We start from the raw sequence: 20,539 nt of genomic DNA, 5'->3' as shown, positions 1-20,539 counted from the left end.
TTAAAGATATTTTTTATTAATATAAGCCTAAATTATTAATTGTAAATCATAAATTTTGAAATTATTAATATCTATATAAAATACTGTATATGAATCATGTCTAAATGTATAAGTATCAGACTGGTAATGCTTTTTCCAGACTAAAATTATATAAGAGAAACCAAGGTTACAACGAATTGGAAGGGAGTCTGGTTCTTATAACTTTTATATAATACTATCCTATTTTTCAACCAATATCATTCTTTCCACGTTAAGCTTACTAAAATTTAACGGTTATGTTTTTTTACAGAGTCCGTGTTATTTTATTAATACGGAGGCCTTTACTGGCGGCAATGTAAATTTAGCCGTTAGCACATAAGAAGAATTTTAAAAACCAAACACTTTTAAATACAGCAGTTGTTATGGAAGACATATCATTGTAAATATAAACTTAATACTCATCAAAACGTCTTTTAAATTATTTTTGTATTGGTATTCATAAAGGTCTCACAATATGTTGTACTTTATCGTTTCAATACTGAAAAACTATACGCTTTTCAAGAAGAATTATAGATATTTTAGAAGCTTATCGACCATCTTTAGCACGAGACATCTCCCATAAATATATAATCAAATGACTTTTAAATGTTCGAGGTTTAAATGTTGTTCTTTTAGGGTTCACTATAGCCGGCTCTTATGAGTTTCTAAACCCTAAGATCGAGACTACCTTTATGAAAAGGTGGCATGCGGCATTAAAATATGGCTTATTGAATTAAAAAGTAAACTAAAGGAACCTGTTTCCAAGAATAAGAATCGAACAAGAAAACCAATCATTACAGTGTTTATAAAATTTACATGAGAATCATAACAGCATATCATTGTGGTATTTTGCCAAATTTGATTACGTGTATTGGGGCGTACTATTGTAATGCCTGACCGCACGCCTGGCACATACAGATAGTCGTGGCGACTATTCTAATCCATTTAGGCTATTATACATGTAGTAATTATGATAATTTTTGGAATAGTTTAATCCAACATTTTTTTCATAATTTCCAAATTGTACATAGTTTGACCACAATAAAGTACAGAATATAAGAGATTACCTCAAATTTTTCAATGAAGTATATTATGAGGCAATATGAAAAGACGATGTAACTGGCTTTTGTATTGTATTTCTAAAATAGAACAAACCTCAATCATTTATTATTTTTTATACTTGGCACTCGCAGCGTGCAAGTCACTTGACACAGGAATTTTACTAGGCATCTCCTGTGACATACATGGAACAGAGCCTCCTCTACTTCCAAGGTGACATGCCTTAGATAGTGCCCACTGAACCCCCCCCCCCCACACATCATGGTGGTCTCACTATGAGATCTCGGTAAAAGACGACTTCAATCACCCATCCTGAATATTTTGTCACTCAGGAAGACCTTATAGGTTTAAGTACAGTAGGAGTTTCCTCAGTATCTTATACCAGTGGGAAAATTTTCTCAGATAAATTGTACAATTTAGTATTTTGTTGTTAGTTACACTTGCAAAAAGAAACGAATAAATTATAACGGTTTACATTTTGAAGAATATTACAATTAAATATTTCCATGTTTTGTTGAAAATGCTAACTCATTGTCTAAATAAATTGTAATGCCAGATTTCTCAAGGCACAAATGGATTTTAAACCTCTGATATTTTTAAATTAGACATCTTAATAATTTATATTCTAAGTTGAACCCAGAATAAAACTGAATATCGGCCTTCCATACTGCATTTAAATCATTACACACTCACTAACGGAAGGAATATTTCCAATAACAGAAATCACACAGCAAATAATTCTACGGGTATAATACTAGCTTAAAACACGTTGTCATAAATTCGATATTTACATGTTACAGACATCATATGGAGCCTATCTATATCCCACCGAGCGCTTTTCGTCGCGGCCGCGACTAATTAATTAATACCTATTATGGCGGTCAAAGTCGCGCCCTCGACTATATAACAGCGCTTTGTTTGTTTGAATATATTCATATTAAAATGGCAGCAAAAGTAGTCAAATTTTGTATCATTTGAAAGATGAAGTTTTGTTATACTCGTAGTACCGGTACATATAATCGCGACAATGCATAATTGTGGAGGCAGTGCATTATGTCATACTTTCTTTTGACGACACGTTACAACTGCGTACTGTTGACAGCTGACTGCGGTGTTATGTGATTTTAAAAACATGGACCGTGATACTTTGGAACATTTTAGTGAAATTCGGGACGTTTTAGATGAATATATATCTAGTGAAAACGATGCAAATGACTTTGAAGCTCCTAATATACCTTCAGACACTTCACTTCGTGATTTTTCAAGTGGCAGTGGTGAAGAGTACGAACCGGACCTTAATGAACTTTCAAGCTAGGGTCAAATTACGCCAGTGCACAGTTTGCTAAAGCAAAAAAAAGGCCGAAGCAGATTTTGGTGCCCCGGCTAATAAGTTTTATTTGTGGAATAATATGGCTATTTTGAAACTGTGTTTTTGTGTACATAGTTATATTTTGAGTAATGGATATTAGGACATGACAAAATTTTGAAACTTTTTTTACTTCGGAGGGCTACATATCTGAACAGACAGAGAGTACGTACAATACTGTTATACTTCTTTTATTCTTTATTGTTTTGTGAAAACATTGATATATAACATGAACAATTTAATTACAAAATTGTATTTTATACAGTTTTTTTAAAAAGAGAACTGTAAAAACGCCTAAAAAGCTGTGGCACTAAGAGAGTGGATATATGGCACTCGGGGGGATATTTTATTCCAAAATTGAAATTATTGTCATAAAGAGAGAGTGATGATAAATAGATGTCAGCCCTATTATTCAATCCAACACAAATGATCAGTTTCTGTCAAAAAATCTGTGGAAGTAGCTCTCCCACAGCTGTACCGAATTATTTCAAGAATTTATGGTAAGAATGTTTCGATGAGATGTAATATGAAACAATTATATGATGGATATAATTTCGCATAAAGTAAAGATAAATATCAAAAAATAATTACGTGTTTAATAATCAAAAGATAAAAATTCTGCAAGTACCTAGTGATATACTACGAATGGAATTGATTGAACATTAGAAAATTAAAGCTGTTCGACCTATGGTTGACTAAATTTTTTCAGCTACGTTAGATCCTGAAGAGTTTTAAACGACACCGCGTGACTTAAAAAGATTTTTCTTCTTTAATATTCATGATATACCTTTAAATGAAGATATTACATTACTGTACAGCGCTATAGTACTACTGTATTATTGTAAAGGTAATCCATCTTAGTATTAATATAAATCTTTTATTATATTAATACTATACTTTATATTACTACTTTATATTAATATAAAGTGTTTATTCAAAAGTAATATTGTTAATTTTATTATTCCTTGCACTATGAACTATAATTGTCCATAGCCTCAATTTTTCCTGGAAAGAGTGGTTTTGATAGAGATACTGTATATCATTCACCCAGATTACTTTAGATATAGAGAGACAAGATTTTATAACCCAATACTTCGCAGGTTGAACACCAATAGTTTCTCATTAGCCTAAACTGAACGTAATTTGTAATTTATTAACTATAGAGTTGGATTTATGACAGTCATTTATATACTGAAATTCCTTTGTAGAGTATATTTTATCTCTTAATATGTGGATTTTATACTCACAGTATATCAGAACGATAATGTTATGAAACAAAAAAACGTATCTGTACTACGATATTTTACGATTTTTTGTGAACTGTAATGATAAAAACTTGTTTCTAAAATATAAGTAAATATTATGCTGCGGCTGGAATTGTTTTACTTCATGGTTAATAATGCTTCTAATTACGCTCATCCCCATGTGTACCGTACATGAAGAACGTATTAAAATTTTTTTAAATTAACTGTCATAACCCTACCGAATCAAAAAATAAAGTTTAAAACAATACTTTATTACCTGTTTACATGTACGTGTGTGTGTGTGTGTTTTTTTTTTTCGTCTATACTTCGTTTTGTCCTCTGGTCTAATGATTAAAGCTTCGGATGTCCTTGATCGTTTCCGAGGCTTCTTCCGCGCCTTTTTTCTGCGGAGGAGGCTTTAACTTCGGCAACGGCTGGTTAGATTGCTGTTCTTGTTGTTGCTTCGTCTTCTCCTGTCTCGTTTGGACCTTTTGCCAGGCCAGCGACTTATCCTTTTCCTTTTCGTCTAGCGCCTGCGGAACTTTCCGTTGCGGAGGACTCGATTTTGAATCCTTCTTCCGCTTCAGCTGTTTATCTGCCGATTCCGGCGATATCCGTTGCTTCCGCTTACTGGGCCTGTTGTCAAGCGTCTCCTTGGCCAGCGATTCACAGTCAGCTTCGGATCCCATATCCATATCTGCCTCTGTAGGTGGAGAGATAGTAATCAATGGGACACATGACGACGATGTTGAGGCAGGTGCTCTCTCCGGTGCAACCTGCAGATAGCGCTGCTTCATGGACCGCACCTGCTCATCCATTCTTTTAAAACGGCCGAGGGCGGCAGTCACACTGGTTGTCATAGTCTTGATCTCTTTGTGGATGTTGACCTTCGACTTTACAAACTCATGCAGTTCGAGCGTAAGTTTCTCTAGACATTCTAGAGCCTGCGTTCTCTGCATCTCTGCGCCTTCCAATAGTGCTTCCTGCTGGGCATGTGGCCCGTCTGTTCTACTCTCTTGAATTTGAATTTGGTTCTCCATAAGTTTAAGTTGGACTCCAAAGCAAAAGGTCGTCTCCGAACGCGATGCCTCGGGAAGTGGAGGGGTGAACACTCCCACAGCTACCTCCATTACTGCGAGAGCTTTAGGTCATAAGAGCGGGTAATAGCATCCGCCCTGACCTTACACCTTCTTCCTTCATTGGCTTCCTCTTGCTCCCGTGGGTGCGGCACGTAGATGCCGGGAGTTACCACGCACACTGCGCTACAGCGGATCATTTCGCACATCTCTCTCGAGCAGCGTCACCGAGTTCGCTTGCGTACATGGCCCGATGCTCCGATGCCTAATTTGGTCCACAAGGGCTATTTTATTTCACCCTTATCCGCCGATCTTACGACCGGTTAGGACATCCCCCGATCCGCCACCTGGGGACGCGCCCGGTAGGAGTTTGGCTTCTCCCCGGGTGTGTGTGTTGTGTGTGTGTGTGTGTGTGTGTGTGTGTGTGGTGTGTGTGTGTGTGTGTGTGTGTGTGTGTGTGTGTGTGTGTGTGTGTGTGTGTGTGTGTGTGTGTGTGTGTGTGTGTGTGTGTGTGGTGTGTGTGTGTGTGTGTGTGTGTGTGTGTGTGTGTGTGTTGTGTGTGTGTGTGTGTGTGTGTGTGTGTGTGTGTGTGTGTGTGTGTGTGTGTGTGTGTGTGTGTGTGAGCTTTTAAACTCATTAGGCCCTAATGACCAAGAGGGGCGGATGCTGCTTATGTTTTTTCTGTATTTGCTGATCAAGTCTCCAAGGAAATGTTCTCGCCATTTCGAGTATTAACAGTAAATATCCCCACCGATCTTGGACTAGCTAGGACTTCTACCGGCAGTTTATAGTAGCTTCACAGTTTTCAGTTGTCCACATGTAGCGCAGAAACACGTGACCACATGGTTTCTACATGTATGGCTTCGATATGTAGTCTCTGGAGCCAATATAATTTTAGGTTCATAAAATCGATCTAATTGAGGACTCATTCATTATTTACGGTGATGGTCGTGGTTTCCTATTAAACTATGTACATTATCTCTGAATGACTAATTTTCAGGATTATCTCTTCAACGTATTGACTAACAAAAAATATGTAATTCTTCTAAAGCTCATATTTTAAATCGAGCTTTTATTACTGTACTTTCTTGTGTTCGTATTGCCTACACACTTGAAAATTTTAAATGAATTTTACAAGTAAATATCCACAAAGAATTTTTTCATCGAATTATATTTAATTTTTACAAATTAAACTTTAAACATAATATCTAATTTTACTTAGAAATAATGTGCCTTTCTGTGCAGTGTTTCTTTAAAACTTCAGAGATTTTTATCAAGTTTTTAAACGTAGTACATTTAATACAGCCAGTAATTACATGTAGTATAATAATAATAATAAGATTTTTAATAAATATCCATATAAAACCGTGGTGATCTGTGTTCTCGACCTACATTTTTTATAAATCTCACTCCTCTATGTCAAAACAGTGAAAAACAATATCTCGTGTTTCTTGGAAAGTTTTGGTAATTATTTATTTTACGAAATATTTCATTTACTACAGTCTATAAGAATTAACATTAGGTTACTTGTACCACTTAACATCAAATTTAAGTTAATAAAACTAACACATGTACATAATTTACCACACTTTAAATAAATCCATTCTCAAAAAAAATTTAATTTAATTATAACTTATTTATAAATATGTAAAATTTGCATGATATTATTTTACACAAACCTCTTGTATGAGACAATAAATCGCAATCTTTTAAAATGGCAGAAATAACTTCCAGAACTTATAATAAATAACACATTGTGCATAATAGTTACAAAACAGGATTAAAAATTTGAAAATGTTACAGAGAAGAATAGTTATAATCATACTCATATTCATTATTCCTATCAATAACTAAGAATAATCACTCAGAGCACCATGACTCCTGCTATCCATTGCAAGAAGTAATTTTTAAGAGCTGAATAAAACCGATCCAGACTCTTCATCTATGTTATGGAAACTATTAAGAAATTTAACATTGACCATTCCAAAAACGAATGTACTTATTTCTGCACATAAGCTTTCAATGCAGATGTGCCATGACAAAAAATTCGTAACATAGCCCAACCAGTGCGTGCGTGTGTTCCTTTCACCCTCTTCAGCAGCAATAAATTTAATCGTCCAACAAATACTTTCGAAATATATTTTCAAAACGAAAAACAGTAAAGTCAAAGTTCGAAAGACTCATATAAATTGACTTTACAATAAAATTCCAAGTTATATATAATGGATGTAATATAACCATACGTATGTATGCCTATAGCTCCGCATGTCCAACGGCCTGGGACAGTTTCGCATCAGTGAAGAATAGACTCTGTCTAGGGTTGACTGGAATGTCTCCATACTCCCGCTGACTGCAAACGGATTCTGTGCGTTGCAACTCAATAACCCAGTGCCAAAGGGTCGTTGTTCATGTCCTCTCTTAACTCGTTCCACTTATCATATTTCTCCTAGTAATAGGTCGCTGCAAAACCCAGCTCAGTGAAGAGTTCCTCCGCGCCGGTCTCGGGAACTATTCAGCCCATACGCCGATCGCTGGTAACCCTCCGCCTCAGGCTGAAGGACTTTCTGGGGAGCAGTGCGATGCCCTCATTCCACCAATAAACTGGAACCTTACCATACCTAGGATCTTTCTTTTTAGGCATCGTCACATCCACTTTACGATGAGCTCCATCAGGGTGTCTTCGCTGAGTCTGGTGACGTTCCAAGATTGAGATCGTAAAAGTTGTCCAGATCAGGATTCCCGATTTCTTCGGCACGAGGCTGATTGTGATATACTGGTGATCAGATAGACCCAGTAGAGTTCTTTATCCCCCTCAATCCATGATTTTCGGTAGAAGTTTTCCTCGCAAAAGTTATATCCGGCATAGTAAAGGTGTTTACCAGGAGTCGGAATGTGGGAGTATTGACGATGAGTGAGGCTATATGTCTTGGATTTCTAAGGTGCTATCGGTCCTAGACTTCTAACGGCTCCGCTCGCCCGAATCACATCCTTCAGAGTAGCACTGAAAAGCTCACGGTTCATGGCAGTTAATGGGCGTGGGAGCTTCTGCAGAATTGGTTATCGCTCTCGCTCCTTCATCGTGTTGAAAACAAGCACATATAGGTGTGGTGTCGTGGCCGTACTCGTGTCCACAATCGCGCTATATTCTTCAATGGCCTCCGATTAGTAATAGTAATGTACTAAAGTAAATTCCACACCAAACATTGTTTTCAATCTTATTATTAATTCTCGTTAAAATTGAAGTGTAATGTATACTTTATTTCAACTTCTAATTAATTTTTTTTTTTTTACTTAAAACTGCCATTTTTCCATCAATAATTATTAACTCGGTGGTAATATATGATAATTGTGGTGTTTGAAGGATTAGTACGGAATGGATAACAGAGTTTCTGGCATTTACTTGTGATTACAGTATACATCTTGTGTTTTAGGCTATGTTAGTTTGAAAACTATAACAATTTGTTTATGTTTCACACATTTCACTACCTCTAACTCATCGCCAGAAGATGTCACGTAGACCCCCTACATGTGTTCCATACAGCTAAAGTGAACATAGTTTAGCCTCACAGACTTACGGTCTTTAGAACACCCGGAATAGTAGTAGGTTGCATTCGCCGCAGTCTTCATATTAAACTACGATACATCTCTAGCTTCATGATACGTTATTAAGTATTAACATTACTTTTGTGTTAGCAATACATTTGTATGTATGTAGGCTACGCATTGTCTGCATATTTTATTTTTACTCTAGTTACATATTAGGAGGCTGAAAACTATATAGATAATTTGCCGTATATGTGTGTGTGTGTGTGTGTGTGTGTGTGTGTGTGTGTGTGTGTGTGTGTGTGTGTGTGTGTAAGTATATATATATTTATTTATTTATATATTTATTTGTACGGTATATAATTTGATATACATAAATATGGTACTTATTGTATGTGTCAGGAAAATGTAGGTAAACATTCTTTCGTATGCAATGTAAATTGCTATTTAAAATAAATGTACACCTCCTGTTGCATACATTCCTGATACCTTGTAAATTAGACTATGTTTTTTATAATTTAACTTTACTGCCAATTAGAGATTCGAAGGAGGTTCGATACAGAAGTACTCACAGAAATGCTTGGGACATCACTTCAAAAGCTTTTTAGGAGCGTGGGTTTATGTCACTCTTGTCTAATCATGTGCCTGCACAAGGGGATGGAGTGACCAGGAGTGCGAATTCAAATGCAGAGGGTGGCAGTGAACGGGGAGTGCAAAATATGAGAGTGGAAAATATTATAAGCAACTCTTAATATGTTGTTTGGCGTATACGTAGCTTTCCGATCACATGAGACAGAATAGACCCAGTTATAAAACATTTGGTGGAAAAAACGTATAGGCTCTGTGGTGTAATGGTCGATATTCTCTACCAGCGAGTAAGAGATCAGAGCGAGTACCGGTGAAGCAAGTACTTTTTGGTCATCATTTTTTTCTTCAAATTAAAGTACGTTATTACCTCTTTTACAAATATAAATATGTATATTATTTTATACAGCAAAATAGCTAAGGGGGAAATTCTGTCACTAATATAGTAATATTATTTCAATTCAAATTAAGATTATTTTCTTATATATAAACTAATTTACAATAACAAACTGATGAAGTAAAATTCCATTCAAACAAACAGTGTATAAGTGTAAAGAACGAAGAATTCTTGTAAATGTATAAGCTCTAAAAAGAATTCTAAGACTAAAATATATATATGTAATTTAGATCATAGTATTTATTTGACTGGTATTCATACGTTTATAGTTACCTTCAAAGAAAGGGTTGATCACTAAAGTTTAGACAGTCTTTTTTGTGGAGGAAGTAGGAATGGACCATCTTGATGTGGAGCTGACTGGGGGAAATACAGTTGTTGGGCCGTCTTCAAGCGGAGCAAACTTGATGAAGCAGTGGGCCGTCTTCAAGCGGAGCAAACTTGATGAAGCAGTGGGCCGTCTTCAAGCGGAGCAAACTTGAGGAAGCAGCGGGCCGTCTTCAAGCGGAGCAAACTTAAGGACGCAGTGGGCCGTCTTCAAGCGGAGCAAATTTAAGGAAGCAGTGGGCCGTCTTCAAGTGGACCAAACTTAAGGAAGCAGCGGGCCGTCTTCAAGCGGAGCAAACTTAAGGAAGCAGCGGGCCGTCTTCAAGCGGAGCAAACTTAAGGAAGCAGCGGGCCGTCTTCAAGCGGAGCAAACTTAAGGAACAACAGGCCCGTCGTGTGGTAGAAGAGATATGGGCGGTCTTGATGTGGAGCGGGCTGTGCAGGGAAGTTTAAATTCCGCCAGGAGTACGCAAACTGCCCGGTTGGGTATCACCATTACCCTAGCTGTGGTCATAATTCACTTGGCAATGAATGTACTAGCACATTGCTCCAGACAGTTTGAGTATGGGAATAAGCCTCATCAACCGATAGTCGAATAAGACTCAGTACACAGATACTAGAATTTTGTGTCTATCAGGGACATTTGCCGACATATGCCGTTCTCAATCAAACAGCGCCACCTGCAATCGAGTTTTTCACGGACCAAGTATATGCAACAACAAACGCCACTGATCTGATAGACAGTCCCTATATACCACAAATTTTGAAGCGGAAGCCAATTAACCAAATACTAATCGTTTTAATTTAGTTTAAAATGTTTTCCCTGATATCTAAAGTACCACAGATTTTGAATGTTCATAGCCAATGGGTGCAACAAGATGTTGCTCATCTACGATTATTTATAGAAAATGGCCCAAAAATGGGTCATGAGTACCATGGTTTTCATATTGAATTCATTTATATAAGAGTACACTTTCTATCAGTCAGATATCTTTTTTGGTTGATTAGTCCGTTTAAATGGAAAAGGATTTAGCTAACAGTATTTATAATACTATTTAATTATTGTAAAAGATTTTCTTTGTTTTAAGAATCCAACTCAGTACAATTAATGCATACACAAAACTATATTTTGTTAATTTTTCTTAACAATATGCAACACACATGCCGCATTCGCTATTATAATATTGTTTGAACAAATAAAGACTGTAAATGTTATTGTTAATTTCAGGCAATTTCTCGATTAAAACTTTAGCTATACTGTTTGTAGTGAATTTAGATTGGGTGGTGCACAGCCCAGGGTTTATAGGCCTATCTGATCCAATCCGCCATGTCCACTTGACGCCATTCTGTGAATAACACACATTGTTGTAAACTTACGTTTCGTTCCATAATTCTTCGTCCTTTACACCCACGGTCTAAATTACTCACATTATTCCGCATCGTTTTAAAGATTTTAATGGAATTTTACTATCATTACATTTGTAAAATTATATTAAGATAAAATATGCATTAGTAAAAACTCACGACTCTCCTTCAACTCCACATTTTTCTTCGCCAGTTACTGTTATCCGCAGCACACTCTTCAACGTATTGTCTTTTCTAATTTATTGATGTTTTCATAGTAACGAAGCATAATAATTGATTGTTAAAGTAAAATTTAACAATTATTTGTAAATGTATAAATTGTATTCATGGTAACTAGATATTTCGTTCATTGTTGAAAATAAAATAAAATGGTTGTAGAAAATAATGTTAGGTGTAGTGTAGCTACTGTTAATGACTATTTATGGATACAGTTAATATGAGTCATCGGTAGTTTAACACCATAATAAATTTCTAACTCTAAATATATGTTATTGAAACTGGGAGGAAATTTCATATAGAGCATTCCAAACAAAGAATTTGCCTATTAGAGCAAACAGAGCTGTTCAATGACAGAGTTCGTAACATAGACGAACCAGTGCAGGTATTCCTCGTACCTTCTTCAGCAGCAAACAATGTAACCGTCAAACAAATATTTTGACGGTTCCATTTTTAAAATGGAAAACAGTAAAAGTTCAAAACGGCCCCTCACATTTTAAATATCAGTATATAACTATTGAATTTGAAATTAATGTTTGTATAACACTGCATTTATAATCATATATCGAATTATAACATATATATAAGAAAAGTTTAAGAATTTTTGTGAAACATTATTACTGTAAAAGAAAATATACAATTGCCCAATAATTTTACATTTACTACAATATATTGGACTATAGTGTTTTTTTACACAGCAATAATTTGTTTTTTTAATGAATTGTGAATCATAATTGTAGGAATTGGAATCTGTTTGCTTATACTCATTTCAGTGCTGCAAAGCAGTCTGGCTGAGATGGCTGGATACACTTTCCTTTAATTAGTCTAATTTGATGATTACATGTTTGTAACTTTTATAGAGTGAATGAAGTTCGAACTCAATTATTATACTTATCTAAAGGCATTTAAAATACATGAATTTCTATTTTTGTCAAAATGTGTGCTTTTCACACTACAATTCCATTCAATAAAGGTGTTTACTTTATGACATACAACCATACCCTTTACTAAATACTCATTCTTCCTAGTAACTAATTTGGTAGAGTCTGCCATGATTACATTTCTCCCACCATTGATGTTGGACAATAAGTTGCCGATGTGAATATATAGCATACAGTATGTATGATATTTAGAAGATTCATTATTTTATGTAAATGTAATAAATGTGATGATCTCATCATATTGCTTTAAAGTTATGAATTGCAAAATAAATAGATTGGTTGTTTCATACTTTTTCACCTTTTCTCTATTTTATACAGTTTATAATATCTTTGGGTTTATAAATTTCCTTGAAACCTGTTCAAGTGAAAACTGTTCTTGTACTGAAAATATAATACAGATATATTTATTGTGACTGAACTGGCTGTACTGGTGGCCATTTTGATTGAAGCCCCATAAGCATAATGTAGAACTTCATGAACCTGTTATGACTTTATTTTTAATCGTAGAATTATGGCAGATGTCTAATTTTAAAGAAATATTATATATATATATATATATATATATATATATGTATGTATATAAAATTTGGGTATATATATATGTGTGTATATAAAATTTGGATGTGTGTGTGTGTGTGTGTGTGTTTTTAGGAGCGTGGGTTTATGTCACTCTTGTCTAATCATGTGCCTGCACAAGGGGATGGAGTGACCAGGAGTGCGAATTCAAATGCAGAGGGTGGCAGTGAACGGGGAGTGCAAAATATGAGAGTGGAAAATATTATAAGCAACTCTTAATATGTTGTTTGGCGTATACGTAGCTTTCCGATCACATGAGACAGAATAGACCCAGTTATAAAAACATTTGGTGGAAAAAAGTATAGGCTCTGTGGTGTAATGGTCGATATTCTCTACCAGCGAGTAAGAGATCAGAGCGAGTACCGGTGAAACAAGTACTTTTTGGCCATCATTTTTTTCTTCAAATTAAAGTACGTTACCTCTTTTACAAATATAAATATGTATATTATTTTTATACAGCAAAATAGCTAAGGGAGAAATTCTGTCACTAATATAGTAATATTATTTCAATTCAAATTAAGATTATTTTCTTATATATAAACTAATTTACAATAACAAACTGATGAAGTAAAATTCCATTCAAACAAACAGTGTATAAGTGTAAAGAACGAAGAATTCTTGTAAATGTATAAGCTCTAAAAAGAATTCTAAGACTAAAATATATATATGTAATTTAGATCATAGTATTTATTTGACTGGTATTCATACGTTTATAGTTACCTTCAAAGAAAGGGTTGATCACTAAAGTTTAGACAGTCTTTTTTGTGGAGGAAGTAGGAATGGACCATCTTGATGTGGAGCTGACTGGGGGAAATACAGTTGTTGGGCCGTCTTCAAGCGGAGCAAACTTGATGAAGCAGTGGGCCGTCTTCAAGCGGAGCAAACTTGATGAAGCAGTGGGCCGTCTTCAAGCGGAGCAAACTTGAGGAAGCAGCGGGCCGTCTTCAAGCGGAGCAAACTTAAGGACGCAGTGGGCCGTCTTCAAGCGGAGCAAATTTAAGGAAGCAGTGGGCCGTCTTCAAGTGGACCAAACTTAAGGAAGCAGCGGGCCGTCTTCAAGCGGAGCAAACTTAAGGAAGCAGCGGGCCGTCTTCAAGCGGAGCAAACTTAAGGAAGCAGCGGGCCGTCTTCAAGCGGAGCAAACTTAAGGAACAACAGGCCCGTCGTGTGGTAGAAGAGATATGGGCGGTCTTGATGTGGAGCGGGCTGTGCAGGGAAGTTTAAATTCCGCCAGGAGTACGCAAACTGCCCGGTTGGGTATCACCATTACCCTAGCTGTGGTCATAATTCACTTGGCAATGAAATGTACTAGCACATTGCTCCAGACAGTTTGAGTATGGGAATAAGCCTCATCAACCGATAGTCGAATAAGACTCAGTACACAGATACTAGAATTTTGTGTCTATCAGGGACATTTGCCGACATATGCCGTTCTCAATCAAACAGCGCCACCTGCAATCGAGTTTTTCACGGACCAAGTATATGCAACAACAAACGCCACTGATCTGATTAGACAGTCCCTATATACCACAAATTTTGAAGCGGAAGCCAATTAACCAAATACTAATCGTTTTAATTTAGTTTAAAATGTTTCCCTGATATCTAAAGTACCACAGATTTTGAATGTTCATAGCCAATGGGTTGCAACAAGATGTTGCTCATCTACGATATTTATAGAAAATGGCCCAAAAATGGGTCATGAGTACCATGGTTTTTCATATTGAATTCATTTATATAAGAGTACACTTTCTATCAGTCAGATATCTTTTTTGGTTGATTAGTCCGTTTAAATGGAAAAGGATTTAGCTAACAGTATTTATAATACTATTTAATTATTGTAAAAGATTTTCTTTGTTTTAAGAATCCACTCAGTACAATTAATGCATACACAAAACTATATTTTGTTAATTTTCTTAACAATATGCAACACACATGCCGCATTCGCTATTATAATATTGTTTGAACAAATAAAGACTGTAAATGTTATTGTTAATTTCAGGCAATTTCTCGATTAAAACTTTAGCTATACTGTTTGTAGTGAATTTAGATTGGGTGGTGCACAGCCCAGGGTTTATAGGCCTATCTGATCCAATCCGCCATGTCCACTTGACGCCATTCTGTGAATAACACACATTGTTGTAAACTTACGTTTCGTTCCATAATTCTTCGTCCTTTACACCCACGGTCTAAATTACTCACATTATTCCGCATCGTTTTAAAGATTTTAATGGAATTTTACTATCATTACATTTGTAAAATTATATTAAGATAAAATATGCATTAGTAAAAACTCACGACTCTCCTTCAACTCCACATTTTTCTTCGCCAGTTACTGTTATCCGCAGCACACTCTTCAACGTATTGTCTTTTCTAATTTATTGATGTTTTCATAGTAACGAAGCATAATAATTGATTGTTAAAGTAAAATTTAACAATTATTTGTAAATGTATAAATTGTATTCATGGTAACTAGATATTTCGTTCATTGTTGAAAATAAAATAAAATGGTTGTAGAAAATAATGTTAGGTGTAGTGTAGCTACTGTTAATGACTATTTATGGATACAGTTAATATGAGTCATCGGTAGTTTAACACCATAATAAATTTCTAACTCTAAATATATGTTATTGAAACTGGGAGGCAAATTTCATATAGAGCATTCCAAACAAAGAATTTGCCTATTAGAGCAAACAGAGCTGTTCAATGACAGAGTTCGTAACATAGACGAACCAGTGCAGGTATTCCTCGTACCTTCTTCAGCAGCAAACAATGTAACCGTCAAACAAATATTTTGACGGTTCCATTTTTAAAATGGAAAACAGTAAAAGTTCAAACGGCCTCACATTTTAAATATCAGTATATAACTATTGAATTTGAAATTAATGTTTGTATAACACTGCATTTATAATCATATATCGAATTATAACATATATATAAGAAAAGTTTAAGAATTTTTGTGAAACATTATTACTGTAAAAGAAAATATACAATTGCCCAATAATTTTACATTTACTACAATATATTGGACTATAGTGTTTTTTTACACAGCAATAATTTGTTTTTTAATGAATTGTGAATCATAATTGTAGGAATTGGAATCTGTTTGCTTATACTCATTTCAGTGCTGCAAAGCAGTCTGGCTGAGATGGCTGGATACACTTTCCTTTAATTAGTCTAATTTGATGATTACATGTTTTGTAACTTTTATAGAGTGAATGAAGTTCGAACTCAATTATTATACTTATCTAAAGGCATTTAAAATACATGAATTTCTATTTTTGTCAAAATGTGTGCTTTTCACACTACAATTCCATTCAATTAAAGGTGTTTACTTTATGACATACAACCATACCCTTTACTAAATACTCATTCTTCCTAGTAACTAATTTGGTAGAGTCTGCCATGATTACATTTCTCCCACCATTGATGTTGGACAATAAGTTGCCGATGTGAATATATAGCATACAGTATGTATGATATTTAGAAGATTCATTATTTTATGTAAATGTAATAAATGTGATGATCTCATCATATTGCTTTAAAGTTATGAATTGCAAAATAAATAGATTGGTTGTTTCATACTTTTTCACCTTTTCTCTATTTTATACAGTTTATAATATCTTTGGGTTTATAAATTTCCTTGAAACCTGTTCAAGTGAAAACTGTTCTTGTACTGAAAATATAATACAGATATATTTATTGTGACTGAACTGGCTGTACTGGTGGCCATTTTGATTGAAGCCCCATAAGCATAATGTAGAACTTCATGAACCTGTTATGACTTTATTTTTAATCGTAGAATTATGGCAGATGTCTAATTTTAAAGAAATATTATATATATATATATATTATATATATATATATATATATATATATATATATATGTATGTATATAAATTTGGGTATATATATATGTGTGTATATAAATTTGGATGTGTGTGTGTGTGTGTGTGTGTGTTTTTAGGAGCGTGGGTTTATGTCACTCTTGTCTAATCATGTGCCTGCACAAGGGGATGGAGTGGACCAGGAGTGCGGAATTCAAATGCAGAGGGTGGCAGTGAACGGGGAGTGCAAAAATATGAGAGTGGAAAATATTATAAGCAACTCTTAATATGTTGTTTGGCGTATACCGTAGCTTTCCGATCACATGAGACAGAATAGACCCAGTTATAAAACATTTGGTGGAAAAAAGTATAGGCTCTGTGGTGTAATGGTCGATATTTCTCTACCAGCGAGTAAGAGATCAGAGCGAGAGCGAGTTACCGGTGAAACAAGTACTTTTTGGCCATCATTTTTTTCTTCAAATTAAAGTACGTTACCTCTTTTACAAAATATAAATATGTATATTATTTTATACAGCAAAATAGCTAAGGGAGAAATTCTGTCACTAATATAGTAATATTATTTCAATTCAAATTAAGATTATTTTCTTATATATAAACTAATTTACAATAACAAACTGATGAAGTAAAAATTCCATTCAAACAAACAGTGTATAAGTGTAAAGAACGAAGAATTTCTTGTAAATGTATAAGCTCTAAAAAGAATTCTAAGACTAAAATATATTATATGTAATTTAGATCATAGTATTTATTTGACTGGTATTCATACGTTTATAGTTACCTTTCAAAGAAAGGGTTGATCACTAAAGTTTAGACAGTCTTTTTTGTGGAGGAAGTAGGAATGGACCATCTTGATGTGGAGCTGACTGGGGGAAATACAGTTGTTGGGCCGTCTTCAAGCGGAGCAAACTTGATGAAGCAGTGGGCCGTCTTCAAGCGGAGCAAACTTGATGAAGCAGTGGGCTGTCTTCAAGCGGGAGCAAACTTGAGGAAGCAGCGGGCCGTCTTCAAGCGGAGCAAACTTAAGGACGCAGTGGGCCGTCTTCAAGCGGAGCAAATTTAAGGAAGCAGTGGGCCGTCTTCAAGTGGACCAAACTTAAGGAAGCAGCGGGCCGTCTTCAAGCGGAGCAAACTTAAGGAAGCAGCGGGCCGTCTTCAAGCGGAGCAAACTTAAGGAAGCAGCGGGGCCGTCTTCAAGCGGAGCAAACTTAAGGAACAACAGGCCCGTCGTGTGGTAGAAGAGATATGGGCGGTCTTGATGTGGAGCGGGCTGTGCAGGGAAGTTTAAATTCCGCCAGGAGTACGCAAAACTGCCCGGTTGGGGTATCACCATTACCCTAGCTGTGGTCATAATTCACTTGGCAATGAATGTTACTAGCACATTGCTCCAGACAGTTTGAGTATGGGAATAAGCCTCATCAACCGATAGTCGAATAAGACCTCAGTACACAGATACTAGAATTTTGTGTCTATCAGGGACATTTGCCGACATATGCCGTTCTCAATCAAACAGCGCCACCTGCAATCGAGTTTTTCACGGACCAAGTATATGCAACAACAAACGCCACTGATCTGATAGACAGTCCCTATATACCACAAATTTTGAAGCGGAAGCCAATTAACCAAATACTAATCGTTTTAATTTAGTTTAAAATGTTTCCCTGATATCTAAAGTACCACAGATTTTGAATGTTCATAGCCAATGGGTGCAACAAGATGTTGCTCATCTACGATATTTATAGAAAATGGCCCAAAAATGGGTCATGAGTACCATGGTTTTCATATTGAATTCATTTATATAAGAGTACACTTTCTATCAGTCAGATATCTTTTTTGGTTGATTAGTCCGTTTAAATGGAAAAGGATTTAGCTAACAGTATTTATAATACTATTTAATTATTGTAAAAGATTTTCTTTGTTTTAAGAATCCACTCAGTACAATTTAATGCATACACAAAACTATATTTTGTTAATTTTCTTAACAATATGCAACACACATGCCGCATTCGCTATTATAAATATTGTTTGAACAAATAAAGACTGTAAATGTTATTGTTAATTTCAGGCAATTTCTCGATTAAAACTTTAGCTATACTGTTTGTAAGTGAATTTAGATTGGGTGGTGCACTGCCCAGGGTTTATAGGCCTATCTGATTCCAATCCGCCATGTCCACTTGACGCCATTCTGTGAATAACAACACATTGTTGTAAACTTACGTTTCGTTCCATAATTCTTCGTCCTTTACACCCACGGTCTAAATTACTCACATTATTCCGCATCGTTTTAAAGATTTTAATGGAATTTTACTATCATTACATTTGTAAAATTATATTAAGATAAAATATGCATTAGTAAAAACTCACGACTCTCCTTCAACTCCACATTTTTCTTCGCCAGTTACTGTTATCCGCAGCACACTCTTCAACGTATTGTCTTTTCTAATTTATTGATGTTTTCATAGTAACGAAGCATAATAATTGATTGTTAAAGTAAAATTTAACAATTATTTGTAAATGTATAAATTGTATTCATGGTAACTAGATATTTCGTTCATTGTTGAAAATAAAATAAAATGGTTGTAGAAAATAATGTTTGGTGTAGTGTAGCTACTGTTAATGACTATTTATGGATACAGTTAATATGAGTCATCGGTAGTTTAACACCAATAAAAATTTCTAACTCTAAATATATGTTATTGAAACTGGGAGGAAATTTCATATAGAGCATTCCAAACAAAGAATTTGCCTGATTAGAGCAAACAGAGCTGTTCAATGACAGAGTTCGTAACATAGACGAACCAGTGCAGGTATTCCTCGTACCTTCTTCAGCAGCAAACAATGTAACCGTCAAACAAATATTTTGACGGTTCCCATTTTTAAAATGGAAAACAGTAAAAGTTCAAACGGCCTCACATTTTAAATATCAGTATATAACTATTGAATTTGAAATTAATGTTTGTATAACACTGCATTTATAATCATATATCGAATTATAACATATATATAAGAAAAGTTTAAGAATTTTTGTGAAACATTATTACTGTAAAAGAAAATTATACAATTGCCCAATAATTTTACATTTACTACAATATATTGGACTATAGTGTTTTTTTAAAAACAATTGGGGGGGGTGGGGGGGGGGGGGGGTGGGGGGGGGGGGGGGTGGGGGGGGGGGGGGGTGGGGGGGGGGGGGGGTGGGGGGGGGGGGGGGTGGGGGGGGGGGGTTACTTTAGGAAATACCTCTACAGGATGGGAAAAGTCAACGTCGCCCTCGGTGTGCTTACTCCCCATTGTGGAGCTGATGCTGCATAGTGAGGACGCATGGAATGCAATCACCACTCATGTACATGCGATCCTTCATCAGAAACGTGAAGACGGATGCATGGCTGACCTCTAGCTTCCGAAACAAGTAGTTTTGTCCTGGATGGGACATAAGACACACGGACTAGCAAGATGTCATCCGAAAGGGTTCCGGCCTGGGTCCTCCGTGGCCCGTAGGGTGTTTAGTGGCTAGTCCGCAAGGGAGTCCCACACTCCGTGCGCAAATGCATTCCCCCTACTACGTAAAAAACGATATCTTTATTTATATCATGCATACAAATGTATTATAAGTATAATCTAATTTATAACAAAAACATCTCTAAGATGCATTTCATATTAAAATAAATAATTTATATAATGTATTTGAGTTAGATTGTAGCATTCCAGCATGTCTTTAAATTATGTCCAATTGAAAATCGTTATTTTTCAATGACGAGTTCAGAATAACTTAAGAACTAACCATATATTTATAAGAAAATCAGTAAATGAACTGAATAGTACTCATAAAAATATTAAATGACTAAACACGTAAGAGTTACCTGTATATATGTAATACTTTTTAAAGTAAAGATAAACATTGGAAGATAGTGCATTTATTGTAAAACTTTAGAAAGAATTTGAATTGTATACATATACATGACTTTGTATTGAATTACCTTTAACGTT

Source organism: Homalodisca vitripennis, chromosome 5 (assembly GCF_021130785.1).
Source record: "Homalodisca vitripennis isolate AUS2020 chromosome 5, UT_GWSS_2.1, whole genome shotgun sequence".
Lineage (NCBI taxonomy): Eukaryota > Metazoa > Arthropoda > Insecta > Hemiptera > Cicadellidae > Homalodisca > Homalodisca vitripennis.
The sequence above is the reverse complement of the archived record's forward strand: the minus strand, read 5'-3'. Positions refer to the sequence as shown.